Source organism: Saimiri boliviensis, chromosome 9 (assembly GCF_048565385.1).
Source record: "Saimiri boliviensis isolate mSaiBol1 chromosome 9, mSaiBol1.pri, whole genome shotgun sequence".
In the NCBI taxonomy this organism is placed as follows: Eukaryota; Metazoa; Chordata; class Mammalia; order Primates; family Cebidae; genus Saimiri; species Saimiri boliviensis.
Window position 1 is genome coordinate 42,999,535 of NC_133457.1, and position 26,871 is coordinate 43,026,405.

The following is a 26,871-nucleotide window of genomic DNA, read 5'->3' on the forward strand; positions in this document are numbered from 1 at the left end:
ACCCGCCTTGGCCTCCCAAAGTACTGGGATTATGCGCCCAACCACTGTGTGTTCTTGGTACCTTTGTTGAAGATCAATTGACTGTAAATGCATTAATTTATTTCTGGGCTCTCTATTCTGTTCCACTGGTCTACAAGTCCGGGTTTTGTTTTAGTTTTTGGGTTTTTTTTGGCAGTATCATGCTGCTTTGAGTACTCTAACTTTATAGTATACTTTGAAATATGTGGTAGTGTGGTATCTCCAGCTTTTTGGTTTTGCTTAAGATTGCTTTGGCTATTCAGGATCATTTGTGGTTCCACAAAAAATTTTAGGATTGTTTTTTCTACTTACGTGGAAAATCTCATGGAAATTTTGAAAGGGATTGTATTGAATCTATAGCTACTTTGGATAATCTGAACATTAAATAAGGTTAATTATTCCAATCCAAGAATATAGGATATTTTTTCATTTATTTGAGTCTTCTTTGATTTCTTTCATCAATGCTTTATAGTTTCCAATGTACAAACCTTTCACTTTCTTGGTTAAATTTATTCTTAAGGGCCAGGCATGGTGGCTCACACCTGTAATCCCAGCACCTGGAAGGCTAAGGCTGGTGGATAACCTGAGGTCAGGAGTACGAGACCAGGTTGACCAACACGGTGAAACCCTATCTCCACTAAAAATACAAAATTAGCTGGGTATGGTGGTGTATGCCTGTAGTCCCAGCTCCTTGGGAGGCTGAGGCAGGAGAATCATTTGAACCTGGGAGGAGGAGTTTGCAGTGAGTGGAGATCGTGCCATTGCACTCCAACCTGGGCAACAAAAGCGAAACTCTATCTCAAAAAAAAAAAAAAAAAAAAATATATATATATATATATATATATATATATATATATATATATATATTCTTAAGTACTTTATTTTTTTTTATTGTAGCTTGTATAAATGGGATTGTTTTCTTGATTTCTTTTTCAAATATCTCATGGTTTGTATATAGAAACACTACAGATTTTTGTATGCTGCAACTTAATTGGTTTATTTGTTATAACAGTTTTATGGTTTTCTTGGTGGAATTTTTAGGGTAAATACAAGATATGTCAACTGCAAACAGTTTTGCTTCTTCCTTTCCAATTTGAATGGCTTTTAGTTCTTTTTCTTGCCAAACTGCTCTGGCTAGGACTTCCAGTATTATATTAGATATAAGCAGTGAGTATGTAAGTCCTTGTTTTGTTCTGATCTTACAGGAAAAGCTTTCAGCTTTTCACTGTTGAGTGTGGTGTTAGCTGTGGACTTGCCATACATGGACTTAATTATGTTAACACATTTGTTTCATAACGAATTTGTTGAGTTTTTAATAATAAAAAGATGTTGAATTTTGTCAAATGCTTTTCTGTATCTATTAAAATTGTCATGTATTTTTCTCTTTATTCTGTCGATGTAGTGTATCACATTTATTGATTCATGTATGTTGAAATACTCTTGCATCTGTGGGATAAATTGCACTTAATCATGGTGTATGATACTTTTAATGTGCTGCTGAATTTGGTTTGCTAGTATTTTCTTGAAGACTTTTACATCTATGTTCATCACGGATATTGCCCTGTAATTTTATTTTCTTGCAGTGTCCTCACCTGAATTTGGTATCAGGGTAATACTTGCCTCATAAAATAAGTTTGGAAGTGTTCTGTCCTCTTTAAGTTTTTGGAAGAATTTGAGAATGATTGGCATTTATTCTTTTTAAAAAGGTTTAGACGAATTCACAGGTGACATTGTCAGGTCCTGGTCTTTTTGTGTTGAGAGTTCTTTGATGACTGATTTAATCTTATTATTGGTCTGTTCAGATTTTACATTTTTCATAATTCAATCCCAGTATGTCATATGTTTCTCAGAATTAATTTATTTCTTCTAGGTTACCCGATTTGTTGACATGGAATTGTTCATAAATTCTATGCATTTTTGTGAAATCAATTGTAAATCTCCATTTTTATTTCTAATTTTATTTATTTCAGTCATCTCTTTTTTACTTAGGCTAACTAACTTTTGTCAATTGCATCTTTTCAAAAAACCAACTCTTAAGTTTTATTGATATTTTCTATTGCTTTTCTTGTCTCTATTTTATTGATTTCTGCTCTGACCTTTATTATTTTCTTCCATATGACAACTTTGGACATAAGTTGTTCTTTTTCTAGTTCTTTGGAGTATAAATTAAGGTTGTTTGAGGTCTTTCTTCTTTCTTAAAGTAGGCATTTATTGTATAAACTTCTCCCTCAGAATGTTTTTACTGTATTCCATAAGTTTTGGCATGCTGTATTTTCAGCTTTACTTACAGGTATTTTTTGTTTTTCCTTTTGATTTTCTCTGACCCACTGGTTGTTTAGAAGTGTGTCATTTCATTTCACATATTTGTAAATTTTCCAATTTGCCTCTTGTGATTAATTTCTAGTTTATACTATTGTCAGAAAACATACTTGATATGATTTTGATCTTCTTGGGTTTGTTAAGACTTGTTTTGTGCCCTAATATATGATCTATCCTGGAGAGTGTTCCATGTAGATGTGAAAAGAATGTGTATTCTGCTACTGTTGGGTGGAATGTTCTGTATATCCCTGCTAGGGTCATTTGGTTTAAAGTATTGTTCAAGGCCAAGTGCAGTGGCTCATGCCTGTAATCCCAGCACTTTGGAAGGCCAAGGTGGGCGGATCATGAGGTTAGGAGTTCGAGACCAGCCTGGCCAAAGTGGTGAAATCCTGTCTCTACTAAAAATACAAAAATTAGCAAGACGTGGTTGCGCACACCTGTAATCCCAGCTACTCAGGAGGCTGAGGCAGGAGAATCACTTGAACCTGGGAGTCAAAGGTTGCAGCGAGCCAAGATCACACCACTGTACTCCAGCCTGGGTGACAGAGTGAGACTCCATTTTAAAACAAACAAACAAACAACAAAACAACAACAACAACAATATTGTTCAAGTTTGCCATTTTCTTATTGACTTCCTGTCTTGGTGATCAGTCCATTATTCAAAATAGGGTATTGAAGTCCCTTACTATTGTTGTAATTCAATTTCTCCTTTCAGTTCTATTAATATTTACTTAAACATTTAGATACTTTCATGTTAGGTACATTTACAGTTGACTCTCTATATCTGTGGGTTCTCCATTAGTGAATTCAACCAACTGTAGAAAAAAATATTTGAAAAAGAACTGAATGGTTACAACTGTACTGAACATGTACCAACATTTTTTTTCTTTTCATTATATCCTAAAAATACAATGCAACAACTATTTACATAGTACTTACATTGCATTAGGTGCTGTAAGTAATCTAGAGATTATTTAAAGTATACAGAAAAATGTATGGATTATATTCAAATACTATGCCATTTTGTATAACAGACATGAACATTTGAGAATTTTTGTATCTGCAGGGGGTCCTAAAATCAATTCCTCACAGATATTAAGGAACTACCATATATTTATAATTGTTATATCCTCTTGGTGAATTATTCCATTACCATTATGTAATGACTTTCTTTCTCTTTTGTAGAAGTTTTTGACTTAAAGTATATTTTATCTGATATAAGTGTAGCTACTTCTGCTGTATTTTCAGCTTGTGTGTCCCTAATGTTACAGCATGTCTCTTGTAGGCAGTGTACAGTTGAATCTCGTTTTGTTTATCCATTCAGTCACTCTTTGTCTTTTGATTAGAGAATTTAATTCATTTACATTTAAAGTAGTTATTGATAGGTAGGGACTCATTACTGCCATTTTGTCTTTTTTTTTTTTGTATCTGAATGGTGGGGATTTTATTTTCCTTTGTATGGTGTCTGTTTTTCAATGTTTTGATAGTAGAAAAAGAAGATTACACAGGTAAGTTTTATACCATTGGTTATTTGTAAGCCTGAATCAGTGGTTGAGAAAGGTAGCCCCTGACAGTGCTGGAATTGAGGGGGGCGTTAACTCAGCATCAGCAACATCAGGATCACTAGCGTCCTTCTTCTCACTAGTTCTCACCTTCTTTAACTTCTGTGTACTGTTTGATGCTGTTGACTACTTGCCCTTCTTAAATTTCTCTCTTTTTTGGGGTTGCTTTACTGTATAGTTCTAGATATTTTCTTCCTACCTCTTTGATTGTTCATTCTGTTTCCTTCTCTAGCTTCTTTCTTCCTACCCTCTCAAAGTGGGTATTGCTCCAGTGTTCTGTCTTCTCCATTATCTCCTTTGGTTGACTCATCAACTTTCACAGGCTTAACTCTCTTCATTTGTTCGTTTCTTCATTCTTTCATTCTTTCAGTATTTCTTGATTGCTTCCTTTGTATTGTACTAGCCTGATGATGGTTCTGCAGGCTGTATAGGAAGCATGGTAGCATCTGCTTCTGGAGAGGCCCCATAGAGCTTTTTCTCATGGCAGGAGACAAGTGGAACCAGGTGTCTTACATGGCAGGAGTCAGGAGGCCGAGGTTGTAGAATCGCTGGAACTGGGAGGCAGAGGTAACGGTGAGCTTAGATCACGCCACTGCACTCCATCCGGGCAACAGAGCAAGACCTTGTCAATTATTTTTGACTGGTTGTTCCTTTGTTCTATGCTTTCTCTCTTGCTGTTTTTCATTGTGATTTTATGATTTATTTTTTGCAGTGATATGCTTTTGAGTCCTCTCTTTTTAGCTTATGTGTACCTCTTATCGAATACATGAGTTAACTATGAAGCTTACATAAAATATCTTATAGTTGTAACAGTCTGTTTTAGGCTGACAACTTTGACTGCATACAAAGCTCTACATTTTGACTTCTCCTGTCAGAGTAACTACAGCTACAGTAACTTGGTAATGAATACAAGATACGTAACAGTTGTAAATTGTGACATTCAATAACATAAAATATTGTAGACCAGCCTGGCTAACATACTGAAACCCTGTCTCAACTAAAAATACAAAACTTAGCCAGGTGTGGTTGTGTATGCCTGTAGTCCCACCTACTTAGAGGCTGAGGCAGAAGAATTACTTAAATCTGGGAGATGGAGGTTGCAGTGAGCCAAGATTGTGCCACTGCACTCCAGCTTGACTGAAAGAGCGAGACTCTATCTCAAACAGAAAAGTTATGAGTCAACGTTTCTTGAAAAGACTGAAAAAGCAGCCACCCTACCATGCAGATTCTACAAGCAATCTGTAACCCAGCTCCATTCAAAATGGAGTCACTCTTGTTCCGAGACCTCTGTCACCTGCATTTGCTGTTTTCCAAGTGCCTTCAGCTCAAAGAAATTGGTATAATGAAGCAGTGCATTTTGGTGTGACATTTCCTGAACTCCTTTAGCCCTTTATAACAATCCTTAAAAAAACCAGGAAGGGGTTCTAATTGGCCTGGCCTTGGGTTGTTTACTTTGCAATCCATCAATATGACCAGAGGATAAGATATTTAGGACCAGTAGTCCCTGTGAGAACCACATGGTTAGCCTGGAGACAAAAATGTTTCTCCAAAACAAGGTCTGCATGTTCCTATAAGAAAGGAGAGGACCTGGGCAGATAAAGGAGTATAAGTTCACATTACGGATTTTAAAGATTCCTGAGGCTGGTGCTTCCTGTTTGGAGGGCATAGCCCTTCTGTGGTCATTATGGAAGGTGGTCTAGGCTAATTGCCTATTTGAATCTAAAGTAAGAAAGCTGAGTGTTTTCTTTGATCTTGAACTTGCTTTTATTTTGCTGCCCTGATAAGTCTACTTATTATCACTTTATTTTGCCCTATATCCTGCCTGGTCTCTGTTATGTTTCTGTTGAAAATCTTATTCACACATTTGTGTGCTCATCTTGATTATACAAAATTTTATTTTTAATGCTTCCCTGTCTTTGCTTTATTTCAAACCCATACACTCAATCATCAGGTCACACACACACACACACGTGTGCACACACACATACATATCATGTAAAAAACACAATCTTGAATGACAGGAAGCAAAAGCTAAAGCTTTAACACCATGTGGAAATCAAGGCAAAAGCCAACTTTTTGGATAAGCAGATCTATCTAAAAAGCATAGGATGTTTGGTTGTGGCGCGTGCTGACGATGAGAGAGAAACACATCTTTAACTTCCACATTAGCGAATAAATAGGAAATGGCTAAAATAGAAAATTCAAGTTGGACTATATTATGTAACTATTTGAAAGCAAATGCCAAAGGAGACAGCAAAAGGAGATAAGCGGTTGATTGTGAGGCATAGGAAGTAGTGGGAAAAAGAATATGGCCCCAAGGGCCTAACTTTCATAAGTTATCTTGTTGAACTATATTATACAATTTTATGCATGATAACTTGACAAAATAGAAGTAAAATGAAAGGAGCCCTAAATCTGAGCCAAGGGTCTTGAATTCTGGCCTGCCTTAGCTGATTGCTCAGATTTTTCTCTTTCCTTCCCTTGGTTTAATCTCTCTCTCTCTCTTTATTTTTTCTTTTCTTTTCTTTTCTTTTTTTTTTTTTTTTTTTGAGACACAGTCTCTCTCTGCTGCCCAGGCTGGAGTGCAGTGGCGCAATCGTGGCTCACCACAACCTCCGCCTCCCAGGTTCAAGTGGTTCTCCTGCCTCAGTCTCCTGAGTAGCTGGGACTACAGGTGCATGCCACTACCACCCGGCTATTTTTTATATTTTTAGTAGAGACGGGGTTTCACCATATTGGCCAGGCTAGTCTTGAACCCTTGACCTCAAATGATCCACCTGCCTCAGCCTCCCAAAGTGCTGGGATTACAGGCATGAGCCACTGCTTCCAACACTAATATCTCATTTTGATGGTGTTTCCTATAATTGTTTTTTGAGAAAGGACATAAGAGATTAAAATGGTAAGCTCTTACATATCTAAAAATGTCTTTAATCCATGCTGAAATTTTATTCCTTGTCTTGGCATAGAATTCTAAGTTGGAAACTATTTTCCCTCGGAATTTCTCCATTTTTCTTTTAGTTTCTACTGTTTTATTGGGAAATCTACAGCCATTCTGAATTTTGGTCCTTTTTAAGTAAGTTTTTTTTTTTTTCTTTTCTGAAAGCTTTGGGATTTTGTCTTTGATCCTAGTGTTCTAAAGCACTATACTGGTGGGCCTAAGTGAGGATTTGTTTTTATTTATTGGGTGAACCTCTATAAGACTTTTAATTCTGAAAAATTTTCTTATTTTACTGATAATTTTATGTTTTCTCTTTCTGAAATTTCTTTTACTTAGATGGTTAGCCTTCTGGACACCGTCTAACCTCTTATTAGCAAATTTTTTTTCTCTCTCATTTTCCATGTCTTAGTCTTTTTGCTCTACTTTCCAAAAAATTTCAGCAAAATTATCTTTTAGCACATCACTTGAGATGTTCATTTCTGCTTTACAATTTTCATTTTCTAAAATTCACTCTTATTGTCTGCATGTTTGGTTTTTAAAAAATAGAATCCTGTTTTTATTTCAGGCATACAATATCTCACTCTATCGCCCAGGCATGATTATAGCTCATGGTAACCTCCAAATCCTGGGCTCAGATGTTCCTCCTGCCTCAGCCTTCTGAGTAGCTAGGCATATGCCACCAGGCCTAACTTCTGTGTTTTGTAGAGACAAAGTCTTACTACATTGCCCAGGCTAGTCTTGAACTTTTGGCATCAAGCAATTCTCCCACTTTGGCCTTCCACGGTGTTGGGATTACAAGTGTGAGCCACCACACCCACCCTTTTCCTAGACTTCTGGCTTTCATGTTGTGTTATTCCTCAGATGTTTAGTGAACAACTTTCCTTGGTCTATTTAGTCAGTCAGTATTTGCCTTTCTGCATTCCAACTTCCAAAATTTTATCACTATCATGAAAGGAGAGATTTCCTCAAAATGAGAATTCCATCAGTGAGAAAAGAGATATCATCTATTCTTCCCTTTCTCAATGTTTGCCATTTAGAGGACAGGCTGGGTGGCAGTGTGGAAGCTGGATGGGGAAAAGTACTACTCTTGCTCAACTGTCCAGACTAATTTGGCTCTAACCCCAAACTTATGTAGGGGCTCACAATACAAGTATGGCATCTTGGTGTGCCGAATACTCTGAACTGAAGGACAATGAAAGGGCCACAGAAACAATGTCTTCCTGACGTTCTCCCATCCTCTGGTTTCCTGCCCTTTCTCTCTAGAAGAAAATCACAGTAATGAGAATTTCCCTTTTGCAAGGTGGGTCATAGAAACTAGAACTCCTCTCGCCCAAAGCAAGACATAAAAACTAAAAAGGTTACTTTTCCCCTTCTCCTTTCTTGTTTGAAGACCTCATTCCTGAGGGTTCTGTCCCATATCCAGGAGGAAGGAATGCTACTCAGAGAAGACAAGAAGATTCTGGAAAGGCCTTGATGGGTTTGCCACTTATTACCATTAGATCATACCCTTTTGTCCAATCATATTTCTACATGGCTGTCTATTTTTCACTGAACCTAAACATAAAAATAGTCAGTTTTCTCTGGATCTCCCAGTTTTCATTTCTAAAGGCACCTGTGTTATATAAAACTTTGATGCAATAACTGTGCTATGCTTTTCTCTTGTTAATCTGTCCATTGTTACAGGTGTGTTGGCTTTGATCCTATGATTGCTGAGGAAAATATCACACTTTTCCTCCTCTACACTTACAATCCCAACTCAGCAGAAGAAAAGCTCTATGCAAATTTCCCATCCCTTCTCAGAAAGCAGCTTGAGCTCCAGCTATCTCCAGCCCCTTTGGAGTATTATTCCTGCCCCTTCCTTTTCTTCCCCTAAGCGGCTTGGAAAAGCAACCCACATCTAAGTTTTTCTGAAAGTGGTTTTAGAAAGTAGCATTATCTTCATTGCATTTCATTTCCAGTGATTTTAGTGTCTTGTAAATGCCAGATGACTCAGTATCTTTTTTTTTTGTTTTTTTTTTTTTTTTTTTTTGCCTCAGCTTTCTGGCTACCCAGTCCAGCCTGAGTCTCCTCCTCTATAAAATGGGGACATAGCACCTCCCCTGCTCTACTTCTGTGAGGAAGAAGTAAAACAAGGTGAATTGGAAAGCCAGTGGTCAGAGCCTGCCACCTCAGGAGCTTCTTGGCCTTTGACGGTTCTGAGAACTATGAACCCCATGGGAATATCTTCCCTCAATGCCTCCTTTACTAGGGGGCCCTTGATGAGGGTTTGCACTTTTCCCCATCAGGGCTACAGTGTTTGCAAAACTGAAAGTAACTTTAAATCCCATGTGATCAAAACATAAGGTGAAAAAAACCCAATAACTAAATTCTCACCTCCACAACTATTGCAAGTAAAACCAAGGAGGGAAGAGAAGATATTAACCTCCCTAGACCTACATGCAGGCAACACGGTAAGTAAGCAGCATCAGTTCTCTCCACAAACCCAGAGAAGGTGTGAGACACCGTGGAGTCTGCTGCTTCCTTCAGACCCAGGGAATGTCTGCTTGACACCTCTCTTTCTACCTCCCCGCACCCCACTTCCTTCGATTTTTGTAACTTAGAGACGAACAGGAAGGGGTGTATTTTTAAAAATGTTTTTAAGCACTCAGTGTATGCCTGTGTTCTAGAAGCTGATGAAGATGTGAACTTGGCACTGAAAATGATTGCGACCCAGGACAAGAGCTTCAGCATCTCCACCTTGTCAAAGAAGGAGCTGACCGTTACCTGGCTGGAGAATATTTTGTCATCTCCCTCAAGCTGGTGCAGGGAGCTCTAGCACTCACTGCTGTATGATATCCAAATCCAAAGTTAGAAAAGACTTTGGACTTCGGATTTCCAATATTGTTTTCCTTAATCAGTGAAAGGGAAGGTAGCATCAGAGTTGAGTTTTGAGAAGGTGGCCCCTGAGCCAGGCTGCCAGATCAATTTTTGTCTCCTGGGAGAGAACACTGGTGCTGACTTTTCCCTTCAGGGGCTGGTAAAACCCATGAGGAGCCATCGAATGGGCAATGACAAACTGATGACTGTGGCTACTGAGATTATATTCATTGCTCAGTGGTTCAAATATGTCCACAATTTAGAGTGGAACCCTCTATGCAAATAAGGAATAGAAAAAATTGTATATGGTTTTCAAATAAAATGTATGTTATCAGGATAACTAATTGGGTGTTTGGTTTGTTTATTTGTTTTTCTTTGCTAGCAACCACTTTCAACCTACTCTCTATTTCTTGTTTTCCCACTTAGCCTCCAGTTACATGCCAGATTAGCTCTTCAGACAGGTTTACCATATTTAGAAAATAAGAACATAGTTACATTTGAATTTCAGATTAAACATTTTTCTTAGTATAAATCAGTCCCATGAAATATTTGTATATATTTATAGAAGAAATTATGTATTATTTATTTGAAATCCAATGGGACAAACTTATACTAAAATATTATTTGCTTATCTGAAATTCAAATTTAACTGGGATTTTGTATTTTTATCTAGCAACACTGACTCTGTATCTTTTTTCCTCTCCTTTTTAAAACTCTTTCCAGAAAGAGGTTTTAAGCCAAAGAGAAACAATGGACTATTAGCATGTTCTGACCTACTACAGTGAATTCACACTGAACCAAGGAACTGAGATGGTGTCGGTTTACAAGTTAGTAGTAGGGTGAGTAAAGTTTGCAAGTTTGCTTTTTCTCCCAGGGAATAGCAGCCAATTGCAATAACTTTATAATGAGCATTTACAGTTTTCCATAAACGTGATAAGCTATGAAGCAGAATACCTAAGTGTGCATCATCAAGTTCCTAGTGCTTACACTGGTGAACAGACAGAGGATTACTTTTTTGAGATCATTCTGTTAAACTAAAAGAACTTCAATTCAGTGAATAAGTATTTCTTAAATGTTAAAAATATAAATGTTGAGCTAGATGCTTGTAGAGATACATAACTTCAAGGATATGTATCCCACTTTCACCATATTCTAATTCATTTGGGGGAATTCATAATGTTTTAGAGCAACATATTTGTTACATAAGCAGTGTACGTTCTTATTTTATTTTTATTTTTGAGATGGAGTCTCGCTCTGTCACCCAGGCTAGAGTGCAGTGGCACGATCCCAGCTCACTGCAACCTCTACCTCCTGGGTTCAAGTAATTCTCCTGCCTCAGCCTCCTGAGTAGCTGGGATTACAGGTGTGTGCCACCACACCTGGCTAATTTTTTATATGTTTGGTAGAGACAGGGTTCCACCATGTTGGTCAGGCTGGTCTCAAACAAACTCCTGATCCACCTGCCTCGGCCTCCCAGAACGCTGGGATTACAGGAATGAGTCACCACGCTCAACTGAGCAGTGTAAATTTAAAACTCTACATATTTCAGAGGAATTTCACTCTTTGTAATATTTGACTTATTTTTTTCCCCTGGAAATGTTTTCAGGAGTTCACAGACATATAGCCAATACCCATGGAGCTCAACCACTTTGTGAATTAGCAAATCTTAATCTTTTGCATTTTTGCTTTATATAGAGAGAATTTCACACTTTTTTTTTCACATATTAGTATCTCTGAAATTGGGTGCACTTAAAATGATTGTACATATTGTGGCAACTTTCTTCCTGATACATCGAATAATGATGGATTTTATAGTCAATGGCCTGGATTTGGTAAAACATCATGACTTTTACTATTAAAATAATGCATCATTTCACATAAAATTGAAGGGCCTTTCTTCCCCCGCCCCACTCACTGTCATGCTCATCAGTGTCATTTTTCTTCATTCCCTGAAGGCAATAATTATTTAAATTTGGTGTGTATTTTTCAGGACATGATGTTATATATATACTTTTTTCTTAATATATAGTATTATTCTGTTTTATTGTTCTACGTATATTGTTTTGCATCTGTCTTTACTTGCAATTATGTTTTTAAAAGTCTATGCATGTTGATCTATGTAGTGATATTTCATCTGCCAAACTACATTTCAGTGTATGCATATAATATAATTAATCAGTTTTCCTATTAATGGACATTTAAGTTGTTTTCTATTTTTCCAGTTTTGTATTATTATAAGCAGGGATTCTCTAATGTATATGAAAAATGGAATCTCCAGGTTGTAGAGTACATATTTTTTTTTAACTATTTTCAATTTACCTTTAATTTAAATAAGCTTGCATTTAGTGGTGCTTTTAGCTTTATTGAGTGAAATCTGAATTTGTTACTGTGAGAAGTTTTTGTTTTTCTCCTCAAAGGAAAGCCCTTTCAATTTTGCCTTTCACCTACCTCATTACCAGCAATCATAACAGTAACAGTGGTAAAATCACTCTCTGTAAAATGTCACCTTTGAAAATTCTTTTGTGATGATTTGTGGACCTTCAGTCAACTAAGCCACCTGCATTTCCTAAATCCTTTGTTGTATTTCCAAAGACTATCTGCTTGAAAGATCATACAAGGCCCCCTCTGGCTCATATGTCAATCACCTGGTGGTGGATAGACAAGCAACATCAGGGTGAATTTTAAGGAACTGCCAGTAATATGTGTCAAGGGCCCAAGGGTGGGCATCCCCATTTGGTTCAATAGTGCCACATTTAGGAATTTACTGTAAGCAAATAAATAAAGATATGCACAAAAATAAAGTGACAAGGTATTAACTACAAACAAAAATTTTAAAGTAGAATATCAGAAACACCCTTATGATTCTATAATAGAATGCTATATAAATAAATCAAGATGGGTTTCTATAAAAAAAAATTGACCCAGAAAGTGTTAGTAGCATGTTAAATGAAGAAAATGGAATAAAAGCTAGTTTGAAGAAATATGTCTTATATATATGTATATATATATATGTATATATATATATATATATATATATATATATATATATACACACACACACATATATAGATGGAAAAATATCTGGAAGAATTTAACTGAAGGCATTAACAGTTACTATCTCTGGAGTGTGGAATTTATAGACGGAGTTTCATTTTCTTCTTTTGTCATATATTTTTCTAATTTTTATACAGTGAACATATATCATTTTGGCAACAAAGATAATTAAAAGTAGATATGCCAGAAGTCTGTTTACTTGGGTCATGGTTACGTGTTGAGAATGAACGCTAAGAGATAGCCAGGCTGGTAGGAGAATTTAGGAGCAAGTTGAGATGGAGAAATAAATTTAATAAAACACATTATCTGGGAACAGTCGTGGATTTTTCTTGTACATTTTTTCATCCTTGTTTTCCAGACCTTTTAAAGGATTCTAAAGCACAGAAGTCCTGGATGATTGGTGTGTAGCAATGAATCACCCAGTTTTCCTTTTGTTTTCGAAATATGCCTGCACGTATTCCCTCACTGTAGAAAATTTATGCTCCCAGTGAAGACCTGCAGAAAAGGTGGATTTGATAGCCTTCCTTGATAACAAATCTAAGAAAGATATCTAATGCTCCCTTTATTATTTAAAAAATTTAGTTTGGAGGAAATAAAAATCTTCTCTGGAATAACATTCTTTTTTGTAGCCTCAATATCCCTTCCTTGAATCTTCAGTGAGGCAAAAATAAAATAAAATAAATACAAAATAAAAATCACTTGGTTAAGGCCAAAGAACCCTATTTACTATTGGTTTCTGTCAGGTTCAAAATATCCAAGTTACAGTCTACAGAAAGAGAGAATGGTTGCATGTAGATGGGTTCCTTAATGGATGAAGATACTCAAATGTAAAAAACCTAAAATTGGTTTTATAGTAAACTAATCAAAACTATAAAAAATGATAAAATCTAATGCTCTCTGGTATGTAGGTTATGGAAAAACTGGCATTGATGATAGCACTTAAAACTTGTTGGTTCAGTATTTATGGAAAGAATCCTAAAAACATGTAAGAATTATCAACAGGTATTTGTTTTACTCCCTCCCAAAAGAAAAAGTTATCTGTATAAGTATCTTTCTCCCAAAGACCATTTGCTTTAGTAACAAATGTCATGATGTAACTTTAGAGAAACTGTACCACAAAATAGAGCTTGAGATCTCTAAAATCACAGAACTGTAGAGAAGGAAACTTAAAAATATAACTTGTTGCCTTTAAAAGCTTCTAAAAGATTTTCCCAAATTCCTCCAGCTAAAAACTAAAGATGCTGAACTTGCTGTCGATGACTCTGTAAGTATGAGTTATGAATCTTTCATGCAAAACCCATGCCCTCAATAAGGAGGCAGCTCTTAGGGTCCAGAAGGAAGCTGTTGGTCAAGGCAGAAGCAAGTGTTTGTTAAAGAGTATATACCACCTACCGGCTACTGCTCGCTCTGCATTCCAGACAGACAATAGCTCTGGAAGTGGTGTGAATAGCACCCCACTCCCACAATTAACCTCAAAGAAGTGTTAATTTCGCAGTCAAACTGAGGACCATTTAAATTCAGGCAGTGTCACAAAACAAGCATTTATTTGGAACCAAAAGAACAATTTGTCTCTTTTCTTTTTCATTGTCTACCCATTAATTTTCCCAGAATAAAACATCTTCAAACAGACTTTCCCTGCTCCTAGAATGTCCCACATTCCAGTCTAGGCAAACAGGATTTTTCAACGAGAAGAAAAATTACTCCCTCATTGTTTGGTGAAGAGCAGAAAGAATGGATAGCTGCCTTTAAACAGGACCATTCCTGGAAAACAAAGCTAGGGCAGTACACACCTGTTCTTTTGAGTATTCTCTTTTACTAGTGACATGATGACATCCTTCCAGAGTCCATAACACTTACGAAAGTGTAGACACTTTTCCTCTCAAACCACTGGTTTTGCTTATGACCACATGATTATGATTTTGGGTAATAACTTTACTTACCTTTCCTTCACCTCATGGTTTCTCAACCGTGGGCACTACTGACATTTTAGGACTGGATAATTCTTCAGTGGGGAGGCAGGTGGAGAGGAAAGGGAGGCAGTCCTATTTTTATAGGACAGTTAGCGGTATCGCTGGCTTCCACCCACTATAGCACAACTCCTCCCTCCTGCCCCCAGCCCCGCCATTTTGACAACAGAAAATGCCTCCAGACATTGCCAAATGCTAGGTATTCTATATAATAGAAATATCAACTATGTATTGAGTGCGACTATGTGCCAGGCTCTGTACTATGCACCTTACATTGTCATAGCAACCCAGACAATTAGGTACATGTTGTCCCTGTGTCACTAGAATGTAAGATCCATGAGGACAGGTGCCGTATGTCTAGCTAACCACTGTACCTCCCAAGCCTTTGTACAGAGACCAGCACGTAACTGTGTATACCACAATGCCCAGCTAATATTCTTTAAAATGAATCAATAATTGAAATATACTAAAGAAGATCATTTACTTCTTCCTCTTATAACCCAAGCTTTCAGCATGTTCTGTTTTCTCCACTTTCCAAATATACTCAGAATGTAATCATTTCTCATCACCTCTAAAACTACCACCCTGTTTCAAGCCAGCATGATCTGGATAATCTCAACAGCCTCCCAATGGGGCTCCATGATTTTGCCCTAATCCTACCATAGTCTATTATCAACCCAGCAACCATACGATCCTTTGAAACATAAGAGATCAGATAACTCTACTCAACACCTTGTAACGGCTTCCATCTCAGAATAAAGCCAAAGTTCTTTCAGTGGCCTACAAAGTTATACGTAATGTATTCCCCGTTACCTCTCTGAATTTATTTTCTTCTACTGTCTCCCTTACACACTCAGTTCCCTCTACATCGGCCTTGTTGTTTTTTAGACATACCAAGCACACTCCTACTTCAGAGCCTTTGTACCAGCTCCTCACCCTGCCAGAACACCCTTCCTACAGCCCTCTTTCTCTTTTAAATCCTTGCTCAAATGTAATCTTCCCAATGAGGTCTTTCTTGGGAACTCCGAATGTACACTCCTCCTGACCCTCTTTGCTACTTAATTTTTCTCCACCAGCACCCTCCAATGAACCAGAATGAAAGCTCCATGAAGAGAGATTTCTGTCTGTTTTGTTTGCCATTAAATATCCAGCATCCAGTATTAGGCATACAGTAGCTGCTCAAATATTTGTTAATTGTTGAAAGAATGAATGAATGAATGAGTAAAGACACAGAGATGTGAAATGGCAGAGCTAGAATGCAAATCCAGGCTGCTAGCCTCTAAGTCCTATTCTTCCAGTGATACCCAAATTTGGGTGTGTGTCAGAATCACTTGGGGAAGAGGGGTGTGATAGTTAAAATGCGGATTCCAGGGCTCCGTGCTGGACGTTAGGAGTCAACATACAAGAGAGGAGGATTCAGGAAATTGTAGTTTACAAAAGCTCCTTGGAAATCCTTATGCAGCTCATTTGTAGGCTCTGTGGATATACAAATGGAAACTGAAGGAGTGATCTGGGAGCCACCTGCAGCAGAACCAGCAGAGTCAAAGTCTAGGACCTCCAGCCAGCCTCTCAGGCTGTGAATCCATACTGTTCTGCATACTAGCTCTACTACTTTTTGCTTTAATTTTTCCTTTCTTTCTTTCTAAAAAAATTTTTATTTTTTGAGTCTTGCTCTGTCGTCCAGGCTGGAGTGCAGTGGCATAATCTCGGCTCACTGCAACCTCTGCCTCCTGGGTTCAAGCAATTCTCCTGTCTCAGCCTCCAGAGTAGCTGGGACTACAGGCACCTACTACCATATGCCCAGCTAATTTTTGTGTTTTTAGTAGAGATGGGGTTTTATCACATTGGCCAGGAGAGTCTTGATCTATTGACCTCAAGTGATCCACTAACCTTGGGCTCCAAGTGCTAGGATTACCGGTTTGAGTCACCGCACCTGGCCACCTTTCTTTCCTTTTTTTTTTTTTTTTTTTTTTTGAGACGGAGTTTCACTCTTGTTACCCAGGCTGGAGTGCAATGGCGCGATCTCGGCTCACCGCAACCTCCGCCTCCTGGGATCAGGCAATTCTCCTGCCTCAGCCTCCTGAGTAGCTGGGATTATAGGCACGTGCCACCATGCCCAGCTAATTTTTTGTATTTTTAGTAGAGACTGGGTTTCACCATGTTGACCAGGATGGTCTCGATCTCTCCACCTCGTGATCCACCCGCCTCGGCCTCCCAAAGTGCTGGGATTACAAGCTTGAGCCACCACGCCCAGCCTCTTTCCTTTTTCTAATGAGAATTCTTTGAGTCAGAGACCTCAATATCTAACTGTGCTACATTTTCTCACAGTAGAATCCAATGTCTGTAATTTCTAATTGTATGACATTGGTCAAATTACTTAACTTATCAGTTTTTCAGTCTGTAGATTGTGGATAATACCAGTCTCGATCTCCTAGGTTCACTGTGAAGATTTGAAATTCCAGAATAGTCCCCGATATATAGTAAACATACAACAAATGTTAACTACTATTATTGTTATTATTTAGACGGAGTCTCCCTCTGTTGCCAGGCTGGAGTGCAGTGGCACAATTTCGGCTTACTGCAACCTCCACCTCTCGGGTTCAACTGAATCCCCTGCCTCACCCTCTAGAGAAGCTGGGACTACAAGTGTGTGCAACCACATTGACTACTTTTTTTTTTTTTTTTTTTTTTTTTGGTATTTTAGTAGAGACAGAGTTTTACCATGTTGGCCAGGATGGTCTCGATCTCCTGATCTCATGATCTGTCCACCTCGGCCTTCCAAAGTGTTGAGATTATAGGCATGAGCCACCGCACCCAGCCAACTATTACTATTGTGAACACCACTCATTTCTAGGCTCCAGCCCAGATCACGAGATCAGCATCTCTGTACACAGGGCTCTAGGATATTTAAAATGAGCATTCCATGTGATTTTAGTGCACACGGAGGGTTAGCCTGCCCTGCCTCACTCTGTCCCATGGAGAGTAGGAGTTAGTGTTCTACAGCCTCACAGCCAAATGTTCAATATATGCTGGGTGGAAGCAGCAGTGATCTGACCCCTTGTGGAACATAAGAGACTCCTGGTCTTGCTAGTAATAAGGCACACAGGTCTGGTGTGGCAAAGTAAGCTTGGAGATGATTTAGCCTAAACCCTCATGTTCATAACTAATGGAGCAGGCCCCAAAAGTGATTTTGTAACTCATGTGCTAATACTTCAAAAATGAAGGCATAAGAATTCCCCTACAGCCTTGTTATTCAGTGCAGTCTAAGGACCAAGAGAATCTATAGCACTGGGAAGCAAGCGTGTCAGAAATGCAGAATCCCAGTCCTATTCTAGAACTACTGCTCCAGAAACATTGGTCGAGATCCCTGGTTCTCAGACTCACTGCACAGTGCAATTATTTGGAAAGCCTTATGAAATACTGGTGTCTCAGTCTCATCTGTGGAGATGCTGATTCATTCAGCCTAATGTAAGAACTGGATTACATATATATTTATACGGAAATATGAATACATACATATGCTATCTCATCTCTGGCATTACACATTTTATTTAATAAAGGAAGAGATAAAACAAGAAGGTTAAATTTAAAAAATAGAGAAAAGCAAAAGACCTAACACCTACCATCCTGCCACGCAACCACAGCAGCACTTTTCATTTGGTAATATGAATTTTAAATACTAAAAGTGTATTTTTCCCCTGTTGACTTTGCTCACGCTGGTATTCAGTTTCAGATCTACCAAAGTGGATGACTACATTTAGCCCTTTTTTTTTCTTGTTTTTCCCCAATTAGATTGCTGCTTAGGATTTTTCCCTTTATAAGCATCTTTTATAAAAAGAATGAATAATTGTCTCTTGAACTCATCCCATTAACTGTCTGGCACTTCAGCTTGCTCTTCTGTGACCCAGAGATAACTTCTAGCCTATCTTATTTGTGAGAAAAGTACATGAGATAATAAAGATGAAGATACTTTGAAAAAGGATAAAGGAGCTTAAGACCAGTTGGAAAGAGGAAATCTCGTTGTTGAGGACCAATGCATCAGGTACTGGGTAGTTTAAATATTTTGCATCATATGTTCACACTAACCCTGCCAAGTATTACTAACCTTGTTTTATAAACAGCAAAACTGAGGCTCAGAGAGATGCAGAAACAAGTTCAAGGTCATACTGCCAGTAACTCAGTTTTCCAACCTAGATTTTCCTAACCTTGAAGTCACTTCTGTGAGAAGCTATCCAAAGGCATGCATATATTAAGCTATCCAAAGGCATGCACATATTACAGACTTTATTAATGACATATTATTTAGACATCATAGAAAGTGCAATGTCAAAGGAAAGACATAGATAAAGGGCTGTAGGATTGTAGAAGGGAAGGAAATTATGTTCTAACTTGAAGTAGCTCACACTTCAGTGAGTGTGTAAATTATTTGTCAGATAAATTCCAAAGCAGAATGGTAGCCCTCTCTGATGCTCTATTAATTTAAGCTAGAATCATTTAAAGAAATTAGATATTCACCAAAGCTTTTGAGAGAACATTTGATTTATAAATTATATTTATCTGCCTAGACATAAACTTCTGAGAAGTACTGAAAATGGGCTTATGTTGAACATATACATGTCTGTATGGTGAAAGTTGATAAAAGCAAGACCTTCAGAGCAGAGAACACAGATCAACCCTCCCATTCCCTTCTCCAACTTCTCTCTCTTTCTCCCATCCCTCTCCCTTTCCCTCTCTCTGAGATGTTTCAAGATGAGACAAGACAAGAAAACTTTCCTTAGGAGGCACTAGAATTAGGCTTATATTCTCAAATTTACTGATTATTCATTTGTCTACATGTTACCACCACCTGGACAACTTGAAAAATAACCATGTCTGGGTCCTGGCCCCAGAGATTTCTGATGTAATTGGTCTGTAGGGAAGGTTGGAGGTGGGGGTGTTTGAAAGATCTTGATGATGCTAATAGGCAATAGTGTTGGAGAACCACTAGCCTAACTACTAAGAAGTTGAAGCCTTGTGACTAACTTACTTAAAAGAGTATGTAATAAAATTATACAGGATCAAACGTATATCACTGTAGCCAAAACTATAAACAGAAATTGCTGTCACTTTTGAGTATGACTTTAGACAGCTATAGATGCTCTGGATATATACACAGCAAGCCTTAACACAGTGTTAACATTTGCTGAGTATGTAGTGATTGAGTGGTGGATGAATGAATGAATGAAAAATAAATGTGTGAAGTTGAGCAACTATACTAGGAAAGGTATATTGTTTTAAGTTTCTTTTTAAAAAAGTGTTTATTTCTTTGCATATAGGCAAAATTAGAAGAATCCCGGATTTCAAGTCAAGAGACTTACATTTGAATATCCACACCGGAATAATCAGATAAGTTCTCTTGTCTCTGACATTCAGTTTTTTATTTGTTAAAAGAGAAAAACAATTCTAGGGCTTTCATGATACAAACAAGATTATGTCTAAAAAAAACAACCACCTTTGTAAATAGTAAAGTGACACAGAAGTACAAGGGAATATTTTTATTTTTATGATACAAGCAAAAAAAAACCCCAGTAAGCATCACTTTGACTAGTGGTTCTCAGAATTTGGCATGGATTAGAACCCCCTGAAAAGCTGGTAAACATGCAGATTCTTATCCTCTCCTGCAAAGATCTTGAGCCAGTACTTGAGGTCTGGGCTAAAGTCCATAAACCCAAAGGTGATGCTAATGTTACTGATCCATTGATTGTACTTTACGTAGCAATGACTTAGATAAAGTTACGGAGCAGTGTTTAACCAATAAAAATATGTTTTTCTGACTTTTTCTTTCTCCTAAGTTATCTCAACTCTTCCTTTAATTTCCTTTACTCTAACCTCAGAACTTGCTTTCTAGAAAAAAACAAAACAAACAGTATCATTCATTAATATTTGTGAACAAATTGATATCTGTGTACTACTTCATCTTAGAATATCAAAATGTTAAGACAAAGTATGGAATAGAAACATGCTCATTTCCTTAAATAATTGACAGGTTTGGGGCGGAACTAGGGGAGGGACAGTGGGGAATGGGGAGTTGGGGAGGGATAACATGGGAGAAATGCCAGATATAGGTGATGGGGATGGAGGCAGCAAACCGCATTGCCATGTTTATGTACCTCTGCAGCAATCCTGCTTGATCTGCACCCAGAACCTAAAGTGCAATATATATATAATTATATATATATGAGAAAAAGAAAAAGAAAATAAGGAAGAAGGAAAAATGGAAATCCCTGATAAATTTAATCAGGCCTCATGAGACTTATTCACTGTCATGAGAATAGCATGGGAATGACCAGTCCCCATGATTCAGTTACTTCACTCTAAGTCCCTCCCACAACACACGGGAATTCTGGGAGACACAATTCGAGCTGAGATTTGGGTGGGGACACGGCCAAACCATATCAGGTAGAAACAATGCAAATGCCCACCAATGGATGAAGAGATTAACAAAATGGGTTATATCTACATGATGAACTATCATTACTCCATAAAAAGAAATGAAATAGTAATTCATGCTACAACATGAATGAACCTTGAAAACATTATGGAAGCTAGACACAAAAGGTCATACATTATATGATTCTATCTGTATGAAATATCTAGAATAGGTAAATTTATAGAGACAGAAAGCATATTTGTGGTTGACAGGGTCTGAGGTGAGAAGAATGGGAAATGACTGCTTAATGGGTGTGGAATTTCTATGGGGGTGACAAAAGAGTTCTGGAACTGGATAGTTGTGATGTTGTACAATATCGTGAATATACTTAATGCTATTGAATTGTACACTTTATAATGGTTGAAAAGGTAATTCTATATTGTCTGTATTTTACCACCAAAAAAAAGGAAATATGAAAAGGCACACTGAGAGAAGTGCTTTAGTCCTATACCTGTATCCACTACTGGACCCCCTACTCCATCCTGACTTTTGGAGGTAACAATTTTAGAAAATTATTTATTTTTCTGCTATATATTTATGAAATATAACAAATACAAATATATATTTCTATAGCTCTCTATTTTTCCCTCTAAAATCTAGCATGCTATGTATACTAATCTGTGCTCCATTTTTCCCATTAGCAATATACCCTGGAGATACTCCCATATCAACATAGAGAGAAGGTTCTTCTCTTTTACAACTGCAGATCCTCCGCTGTGAAAATACCCATTCCTCTGGAGACTCACTGAGTATCATTCAGCCTTGGAAAACAATTATAACTCTTTTGAAAAGTTTAGGACTTTTCTCTCTTTATTTCCAATCTCAGTGACCAGTCTGCCTTCCATTAAAAGCTTGAAATATCCAATAATGCCAAAAGCAAACTCCCTACTAGGATTCAAATATAAGATAATGAACTTCCTTGTGATCTTGTCTATGCATCCACCATGACCTTCTCACTGCTCACTGCAGGAAATATTTGGGGTTGGTAATAACAATTGAGAACTCAAACTATGTGAGATTCTGCAGTGTATAAACCCTAACCATTGCCATTTTAACATTTTCACCATATCTGAAGATAAGTAGGCAAAAAGAGAAAGAAATAGGTCATCTGCTCCTGCAGGCTTCCAAATTTCCTTTAAGCTCCTTTCAACCCAATCTTTGACTCTTGATTCTTAAACGTGTAACAGTAAGATAGGTCAACTTTCAGAGGACTGTTTAAGGGTTTCAAATAGCTTCTCTCTTGCATCAAAGGAAACCAGCAATCTCACAGCTGCTTCAGTAATTTCAATCAGAAAAGAAAGTGGTTAGTAACTTGCTGAAATAAACCCGATTGGACTCTGAATTTCACCAACCATGAAAGATTATTTTCTTCACACATGTGTTTAACTTAATGGGTGAAGAGATGAAAAGAAAATGAGTTTGCATGAAGTACTATGGCTTGTCTTGATTACAATTCAGCAAAAATTCCTTGCTGTAGATTCTTTCCAACTACAAGTTGAAGTTTTAGTAACTTAGCATGGCTGCCTCTTGGGTGAAAACAAAGGCCGCTCTCATGTTGGGATGAAACAGCTCCTCCTTCAGCTTCCTGTCTCAATTCCAGTAGTCCTTCAAGAGCAAGACAGACTCTATGTTCTCATAGCCCTTCTGGTAATGCCGTCTCACAATGACTTTCTTCTTCGCTCTGCATCACTCACACTCAGGGGCATCCACAATGTCTCGAACATAGTAGGCACTCAATAAATGTGTGCTGACTGTTGAATGGAGGTTATTACATTCTGCATTTTAATTCTATGTAGCCTCCTGTGCAATCAGTGTTTTCAAGAGAAACAGAACCAATGGGAGATAAATATGTACATACACATATAAACATATGTGTTTATATGTATACATACATATATATTTGTTTTATTTAGAGATTTAAGGAACCAGCTCATATGATTGTGGTCTGTCTAGCAAGTTCAATCTCTGTAGGACAGTTCAACAGACTTGAACCTCGGGAGTTGATTCTGCAATATTGAAACAATTTCTTCTTCTCCAGGAAACTTCAGTTTTTGCTCTTAAGGCCTTCAACCGATTGGATGAGGCTTACCTGCATTATTAAAAATTAATCTCCTTTAAAGTCAACCGATTGTAGACATTAACAACACCTACAAAAATATCATCATATCAACAGCTAGATTAGCATTTGATTAAATGCTTGTGTATTATAGCCTGCCTAGCCAAGTTGATAAATAAAATCTAACATCACACTTCCTCATCTGATTTATGCCTCAAAGGCTGAAATGCAGTTATGTTGAGAGCTTAGGATATGCTTCTATTGCGTTCCACCTACCTCAGTTATTTCTGACCCAGGTTTCTTATTTCTTCTGAAGATGCCTCTCATATTTTAAAGTCCCAATCTGCTTTTATTCTTGATGCAGGCTGGTTTTCTTTTTCTGGGCTATCCAGCAATATGCCTCACCTGGTCTCCAGTTCCATTGCTCAGCTTATAACTGGTTACTTAAATGGTATAAGACTTTGTAGCTACTGTCTACGCAATGGTCATCATGTACAGTTGTGAATGGTAACCTTAGAATGAAGTAGTATAGACAGAGAACCCACTTGTGACCATCCATTCATCTATTCATTATCCCATCATCATTACCTACCCCTTCAGACATCTCTGGAGGAATCTATATTCAAAACTCCTTTCATTTGAGGAGACCCAAGTGAGGTGAGATCACCAAAGCTGTAAATACCTGAGAGCAAGTTTAAAGTAAATGACCCTCAGTCATGAACTTCTTAGTGAGAGTAGGGATGGGGTGGCTTTTTCTTTAAGGTAGACCTTGATAAGACCTAGATGGCTGATGTCATACATGGCAGGGTTTCAGAGTACTCTTCAGAAGACAAAAATTTATGAAAATGCACTTCACACATTTTTCTGCAGTTATCCTAGTCCTACTCTGCTCTTAGCACTTAGGATAAATTTTGATCATATCTTTCTAACGAGGTTACTTGAAATCTAAATCTCTCTTTAAAGCTGCTCAGAGTCTCCTTCTCTTTCTACAGCTGACTTTGGTCTCAATCATGCATTCAGCAAATACTTGTATGCCGCCTGCTATGCATCAGGCACTGGTCTAGACACTGGTCATTTTCCTGTTGGTTTTTACATGCTAGTCTTCCATCAAAGATGATAGGCCCCGCCCCTCTTCTAGTACCTTTGAAATTCCAAAGATATTTATTATCTCTGGGCTAAGACAGAAATATATCTGGTTCATTCAGTAAGATTTATGTCATGGGATGATAGAACATTGTCAAGTGGTGCACACTGAAGGCATGACAATAGATGCTATTGCTAGGGCATGCTATCTGTAGTGCAGGGTTGCCTTAGGAGAAATTAAAGGGCTACCGATATGACTATACTAAAAACAGAGGTAAATAAAGAAAAAAGAGATGGATCTAAAAGAATTCTGTAAACTTTTTTCTTCCTTTTAACAACAAGTTTATCAGGTGAAAATTAACTTTGGCTGTAAGTTTATGTATGTGTTCCTTTGCCTGGGAGTCTAGAAATCCATAAATCCTAACCAAATTGAGCCTAGGAAATGGATCTTCTTTAGACTGATGGGTTATTTTTTGACATGAGCAAAGCTGAAGTTCGTTTGATGAGTTAGACCATCTCTTCATCCAGAAATCTATATCCCACCAAGATAGTTTTAAAGACTCCTACAAAATTACATGGATTGCACCAAGATTAAAAGGAAGTGGAAGAAAAAAAAACTAAGAGAAAGAAAAGTGAAAGAATGTCTTTGTGAGTCTAGCTTCCTATTTTCCTTAAACTTATTTGCATGAATGTTGTTCCTAATGACTTGCCACTTACATAACTTAATTTTCTAATATCCATATTTTGTTCACATTTTACATCTTTGAAATAGAAAATCCTTTTGTAGAAGATGACATCTTAGATAAATGAAATGTAGTAAACCAGTATCCTAGAACTAAAGTCATATCTCAATTGCTAATTGTCTATTTCATATGAGTTTTAATCATATTTTCAATTGCTTCCCATGTCCGTATTTTTTTTTCTAATTAAAATGGTAAATCCTTTAAGGCAGACAGTTCCTACTAGGTGCCAGTCACTTTACATACACTGTTTTATTCTGAATTCTTTTAATGACACTGTGTGATAGATTACTCCCATTTTACAAACCAGGAAATTGAGGCTCAGGGAGGTGAAGTTACTTACCTTACAGCTAACTTAGTAGCAGAATCAGAATCTCACTGATGAGCACAGGGTTGTGGCAGTACCTCTCTGCAGGGAGGTAAGGGTGGGAGTCTGTGTGGTTTTGACAAGGGTGGGCAAGAATTCACCCTGGAAATCTTGACTAAAATGTTTTTGTGGGTCTTGGGCACAGTTAGGTTCACACCTAGGAAACTCTCTGAGGGTAAAGCCACAGCTTGGTTAAATTGGGTGACTCGTGACTCACAAGTGTGAAGGTTCATATTTTAGCACCTGGCAATCAGAGGCAGAATTAAACTACTTAAAAATGAACATTGATGAATACTCAGAAACTTTGCAAGAGCTTCAAGCCACAGCATATATTAGACTCTGAATTGCATCTAAGGGTTGAATTACCTTCTAGCCTGTCTTTGATTCATATTAAATAAAGTGACAACCCTGGGCAGATGAGTAAGCCTTTGAGTCCTGTCCTGGGGTCATGTTCTCTGCTGGATCAGATTTGATTTCAGTAGCCCCTGCAGGTTCATTATGGTATTTATTGGGTAGGTCTGGAACAAGGCAATCATGAGGTCCTGATAGCTGTAATATAGATTTTTTTTAAATCCAAGCCTCAGAAACTTGCAGAGATAAGAAAAGACAACTGTACCTTATACAAGTATATCTAAAATTCAGTACTTCTTTATTTTTAAAATTGCTTTTCAGTTTCTTCAGGAAAAATTATAACTGTGGGGGGAAATTAAGGGGCGAGAAAGGGAAAATATCCTACTTTAAATATCGTACTTTGTATTGATATTGTGCTCTACATGACTAAATTATTGAGTAAAGAATCAAAGGAGTTAGTAACCTCAGCCTACTGCATCTCACTACTTCTCCACCTGGGATAATTTAAAGATTTCTCAGGACGTTTTTTCTTTTCTTTTCTTTTCTTTCTTTCTTTTCTTTTCTTTTTTTTTTTTGAGATGAAGTCTTGCTCTGTTGCCCAGGCTGGAGTGCAGTGGCATGATCTTGGCTCACAGCAACCTCCGCCTCTTAGATTTAAGCTAGTCTCCCGCCTCAGCCTCTCGAGTAGCTGGGACTATAGGTGCATACCACCTTGCCTGGCTAATTTTTGTATTTTTAGTAGACATGGAGTTTCACCATGTTGGCTAGGCTGGTCACAAACTCCTGACCTCAAGTGATCCACCCATCTCGGCCTCCCAAAGTACTAGGATTACAGGCATGAGCCACCTGCCTGGCTCAATATCTCATATTCTGTTTAGGATTCTGCCAGGGCTAGCAACCTATAGAAATGATTGAAGCATGAAAGTGGAGATATTTTGTTGCTAACTTGCAGTAGAAAATGTTGGTGGTGGACATATGCTTGTAGTTAATTACTCTGCCCGTTTTGTCAGCCCTTTGGCCCTATTGGTCATTTTACACTTCACAGACTTTTTTAAAAAAGATATTTAGACTTCCCACCTTTTACGGTTTTT

The 26,871-nt window shown here is 37.7% G+C and overlaps 1 long non-coding RNA gene across 2 annotated transcripts in view; it reads right to left on the minus strand.

Annotated features, from left to right (window-relative positions):
- LOC141585630 (uncharacterized) overlaps nt 1-26,871 on the minus strand; it is a 436,560-nt gene that overhangs the window by 83,921 nt on the left and 325,768 nt on the right. For both annotated transcript variants that reach the window (XR_012519218.1, XR_012519217.1), the window contains one exon: nt 2,775-2,872. This is a non-coding gene — a long non-coding RNA (uncharacterized LOC141585630). The remainder of the gene's footprint in view (nt 1-2,774; nt 2,873-26,871) is intronic.